Raw genomic sequence first — 6116 nt, 5'->3', positions numbered from 1 at the left:
CTCTAACCTAATTTGATACTGCCTCCTGTCGCAATCTCCAGGTTTTTGGGTTTTGGTTTTCTTTTGTGTTTGTATTTTAAATATTTCTTTGCTGTTAAGTTCCCTAGATCATGCTTTATTTAGTTAATTATTAATGTGTATTTCTGTTAGATCATTCCCTGAGTTTCTTGGTGTCCTGCTCCACATCTCCACTGATTGCCCTCCCTTCATTAAACCTCATTTTTCCTGATCAGTTTTTCTGTTTGCCTGGCATTTCTCCACCCTCTCTGAATTTGTATATTTTCAGTAATTCTCTTGTTTCCTCGCTGTTTTTTTTAAAAATTATATAAATATATTTTTATGCTCCCCGTTGCTCTGCCTTATTTTCTTTTTCCTACTTGCCACATCCCTGGTCTCTTTATTTGCAATGTCTCCATGCCATGTCCAGTTCCGGTGCTTCTCCTTTGACACTTTGTAAGTTTTCTTTTTTTAATTATTAAACTTTTCACCCACTCTTCCTGCATTTAGGATCCTCCTGACACCTCCGTGTTATTCACATCCTCTTTTTTTTATCTTTACAACCCAAATAAAGGTATTACAGATCACAAACTGCTAATTAAATCATCTCAGTTTTTATTTTTAGAATCTCGATTCCTCTAAGTATCACTTATTATGAAGTAGAGCTGATCTATGGTTGTACAGATGCAAAAAGGAAACAGCAAAATCACCCTTTAACCTTTACAGTTAATTCATAGAAAATAAGGACAAGAAAACGAATACTACATGTTTTGCAGTCAAGTGTAAAAGGATATGGAACATTAAAATTTAAATTACATGGAAACACTATTATTACTATAAAACAGCAATAATTAAATTGGATAAATCATCGCACACGCCATACTTTAGAGTCATATGTCTTTGCAGAGACTATAAAACAAGTTACTATTATGTGTGAAAGGTTAAGGCACAGCAAGGACAACTCAGTGGTTTATTAAATGTCCAAAAATCGTATAATTTTCTCTGCTTAATCATAGAAATTTTGTGGATTGAGGACTATATCTCGTCTGAGAGGGAGGGGGGTCCGAGTCATATTATCTTTTGTATTTATCTAGTTTTTGTGGTTTTGGTAAATTTTTGCAGTTGGTTACAACTGACTTCAGTCATGTTTAATTTTTATCTGTTTTTTTGTCACTTCTTTCTTGGATTGACTTCTTTATTTTATTTTGTGCCTTAAACCATAGAATAAAAATCAGCTGTTCGTGTATGGAGTCGGTTGTGTTTCAAAGATTCTCTCGTATAATAGAGTAGGACGTGATCGGGTGGGATACAAAATAAAAAGTTGTGACGAAAAGCAAAGTCCGAGAATCTATGTTCTAGTTAAACTGTTTTACTGTTTTTAATGTTCTTTTTTGTTTCTACATTCTATCCCTACTTGCTTTTATTCTATTTTCTATCTACATTTTATTCCTACTTGCTTTTATTTTGCTATATTTTAATCATGTAAAGCACTTTGTATTGTCTTTGTACTGAATTGTGCTATATAAATAAATTTGCCTTGCCTTGCCTTGCCTAATCCAAACAGCAAGGAAGCTTTTATAGAATATCCACTTAAACCACCAAACAGAACACAAGCAAAACACAAAAATCCACAATTCATGACTGAAGCAGATTTTTACCATCTGCATTTCAGAGAACTGCCGACATAAGTTAAGTAAATCTTTGATTTCCCCTTGTATGCAGAATGCATCCACTGTAACTTTTTATTTGTGAGCCTTTAAACATTGCAAATCTTTAAAACCCCAGGGGCCTTTCTACATGAAGTTAGCGTGCGTTCTCTCCAGGTACCCGAGCCTCCGTCCACCATCAAAACACCATAGCGTTGACGTAATTCACCTCTAAAACCAGGAGATCTGTGTGGCTTTCTGTCCTGTTTTTTATTCATGTCTTTACGTTTTAACTGCTCCTATCAGTTGTTTTGCTCTTGCTGTGCAACTTTTTGGTTGTAAAGGGCAGAAGAATAAAGATAATAGCAATCATTATTTACTGCTGCAACTTTGTACTTTCCAATGAAATTTGTCCTCTGCAATCTGACAATCTCTCAAGCAGCCAGTGGGACTCGAACCAGGGACTTGCTGCCTTCCCAGGATGCCCACGCCCTTCTCTGACCGCTAGGCCCCCACCAGTGGTGCCAAACATAGTGCCTGTAAGGATAAAGGAAGCATAGAAACTCAAGTTTGTGTATTTTGATTAAAAATGTACCAGAAAAAAACAGTTTTCAAGAGAAAAAAAATGAAAGCAAAAAATTGTCTTGTATGTGTGAATGTGTCAACACTCTTTAATGGATCTGCTTTTATTTTTAGCAAAACCTGTTTGTTTGTTTGTTTGCTTGTTTTTTTTTTTTTCTATTCAGATGATTTTTATTGTTTGTATTTAATTGTTGAAGCAGCTTTGTTTAGCGTTTGATGTCCATCTATCTATCTATCTATCTATCTATCTATCTATCTATCTATCTATCTATCTATCTATCTATCTATCTATCTATCTATCTATCTATCTATCTATCTATCTATCTATCTATCTATCTATCTATCTAATTTATACACCCTGACAGTGTCTGTGTGCTGTGTAGAACTTGCTGTTTTTTTTAACTATAATGTCAAAGCATGCAGCTACTCAGATGCTTCAGTATCTAAATATAACCAGACTGATTTCCCCTTGAAGCAGAGCCTACATGAGAAAAACACAAACATGTCTCTACCTTTTTTTTTTTTTTTTTTGTTCCAGACATGAAGATTACATGTTATTTTCCTGAAAAGTACGTTTCCAGCACAAAAATGGACGATGACGTGATTACAACCGTGGCCACAATCATCCCGCTGGCTTAGCTCCTCTTTTTTTCCTCCTCCCTTCTCACTGAATGATAGTAAACGCTCATATAAGATGGTTTCACATTTCTCATACAAGCACTTTTGTTCAGTCCCTTTCCTCTCCAATGAGCTGACAGAGATTTGCCACCAAGGCTTTAATGTGTCTCACAGGAGCCTTGTGGGCCTTTTAGCACTGGTGCAGGAGTAATTGGTCATCTGATACCTTCTTCGCTGATGGCTTTGCGGGATTTTCTCAAATCCCGTCGGCTGATGACATTAGCCTATGTACTTTTTTCCCCGCATTCATTCGGTTTGAAGACCCTGGGCAGGTCGCCATGTACATCACAGGGCACACAACCAAGCATTCACACACGAAGCAAAGGAGGATTTCACAATAATGAATTAACCTGAAACTGAACAGAAGCCAGAGTACCCAGAGAGAACCAACCCATGCACAACATGCCTACCCATGCAGAAAGACTCCAGGCCAGGATTTGAAACCAAGACCTTCTTGCTGCAAAGCAATAATGGCACCAAAAGTGTCTCTGAGCAACCCATCATACAAGAAAGCACAAGTCTAAAGGAAAACCTGCACCAAAAACAAACACTGATACAAAAATACCTACTTGTATTAACATTTATATATTGAACAGATAATATGTTTTAGAATTGAGGACATCTACTCTGCATTGATGCGATTTTAAGTCTTTTCCCTGAAGTAAATTCCTTAAGCAACGTTTTAAAACTAAATGTTTCAAAGCACCTAAAGAGAAATTCTGCAAAGCATTACAGTCGGACATAGTTTCAGCATTTCATGACCTAACCATCGGATTTAAACTGGCATTTATTTTGAGATTAGATTACACACTCAAACACACACGGGCTCTGCTTACTAATTAGGTGACTGGTTGCTCTGGGTTTTTATTTAAGGATTTTACAGTGAAGTGATCCTTGTTTGTATCGAATTTCAAAACCACAATTTATTTTTTACTTTAGCAGCACAATTAAGCACATCTTTGGGTTAGATGGGTTAGTTTTAACAAATAAAATCCCAAATGTACCAACAATTTTGCGAGACATTTCACTGAACGTTATCTGGCATATCTCAATTCTACGTGGGCTCCAACACCGGTCCATCAATTATATTTTAGGACTGTGGGAGGAAACCAGAGTACAGATGGAGAACATGCAGAAAGCCCCCAGGCTGGGATTTGAACCCAGGATCTGCTTGCTGCAAGGCAATGGCGCAGTCTCTGCTTCTTTTTTCTATCTAGACCACATGTGTCAAACTCAAGGCCCGCGGGCCAAATCTGGCCCGTCAAGACAATTTATCCGGCCCTCAAGAGCCAATAAAGACATATCATGTCATAAGATAGAGGCATATATTCTTTTAAAGTGTATAAAGTAGTTAAAACTATGCCTCCTGTGGCAAATGTAGATTTTTGAACTGTGTAGTAACAGCCTCCTGCCACTAAATGTCAGTTTTTTCACAACACATTAGAACAACTCAGAAAAGTCCAAAAAGAGAAAAAGTGATGCAGAATTTATTTATGGACATTTATTGTTAAACTTAATATAAAGAGGTTAAGTACGAAATGTGACTAGTTGCACAGGAACTAATGCTGTGAGAGGCTTTTTTTTTTTCCTGTTTGTATTTTATTTTGACTTGAACAAGTAATACTACTACTGCTGTTGTCATATTTTGTAGATTGTTCAAGATGTTTGTTTAAACTGCCAAAATTTTAATTAATATATTTTGGGGGGGGAAAAAAGTGATGCAGAATGATGAGTTTAAAGTGTAACTCACCCCAATATCAACTTTTTTAGCGGATAAACTGAATAAACTTGGCATAAGGTTGCTACTTTTATGTTACTGTGCATTTTTTTTTATGCTGCTATGGGAACTGAATTGAAATCAAAAGTATCATCTATGCACGTGCAACTGGCCCTTTTAATGGCTGCCTGATGCCAAAGTGCCCCAATATAGAAATTAGTTTGACACCCCTGATCTAGACATTCCAAAGTTAAGGCTGCACATTTTTTTTTTTTAGAAATATCACACTGTACTCCAAAAAAAACAAAAACACATTTATTAAATTACCAGAATTTTTTTTTTTTTTTTACAATAAACACACAACACAGAGCAAGTGTCGTAAAATATTTACATGCAGTCATTTTTTTTTTTTTTGTCTGTGTGTGTCCTGTGAACGCTGGCGGCTCGCGCTGCAGGGCTTTCTCGTAGGAGGTCTCCAAAATAACCCGGGTTGTCTGCTGCTCCGAGCCGCGGCCTGGAGGGCAAGTGCGACATTCTGGAGGGTGTTGTGAGGGAACTCGGGGTAGATGTTACACCGGAGGAAGGGATCAAGGGTAAAAAGTGCACGCATCAGCCCTGTGAGTCCTGTCACGTTGATAAATAGGAGCGTTCAGAGAACTCGGGGCAACAACAGGGAGGGAGACTTGTCTAGACACGCCGTCTAGACCCGACTGACTCAAACAATCCCGAGATGTTGATGGATGGATTGTTAAAGTAGGAGCTGGACTTACTGTATGATGTCTGCGTAATAAATACCATGTGGGGATCTACTTTTGGAAAAGGGAGCGTCGTCGGAAGTACAGTTTGGACAAGAGGGTTCCCCCCCCTACAGGGGCTTGGAAAACCAAACACTGGGCAGATGAAGGCAGGGGGGGAAGGATCACGCTGGAAAATATCTCACTGTTTATACATCCAGAGTGTCCGTGGGCTTCATGAAAGCCTTTCCAGCATCGCATCTGCACTGTTTGCACACGAATCTGCTCACATTACTCTCACGTGAACGGAGGGCATAAATAAAAATCAATAGCACGACTCCTTACGGTGAGGGGAAATTAAATAGAGGCGCCATAAAATCAGAGGAGCACCGGAGAAAACAAGAGAGCATAAACCATACCGGGTGTATTCTGTCACTTTAGTTTGAGCCCGTGCAAGTCCAGCGAAACACCCTTACAAAAGTATTCACACCAGTGTTGTAGTCAAGTCACTATGCCTCGAGTCCGAGTCCAGGTTCGAATCTCAATTGTTCAAGTCCGAGTCAAGTCCAAGTCATTAAAAAAAAATCTGAGTCGAGTCACTATTGATCAAGTCGAGTCCAAGTTCCGCACTAAAGTAAGCATAGCCTACATGTTTTTAAACTAAAAAAAAAAAATCCACACTCCACCACATTGCTCTAATAATTTAGATATTAAAATCATACACCAAATAACATTCTAATGACTTATTAAAATTATAGCCTA

The sequence above is a fragment of the Fundulus heteroclitus genome, chromosome 10 (assembly GCF_011125445.2).
Source record: "Fundulus heteroclitus isolate FHET01 chromosome 10, MU-UCD_Fhet_4.1, whole genome shotgun sequence".
Classification (NCBI taxonomy): Eukaryota; Metazoa; Chordata; class Actinopteri; order Cyprinodontiformes; family Fundulidae; genus Fundulus; species Fundulus heteroclitus.
This window is presented reverse-complemented; position numbering follows the sequence as displayed.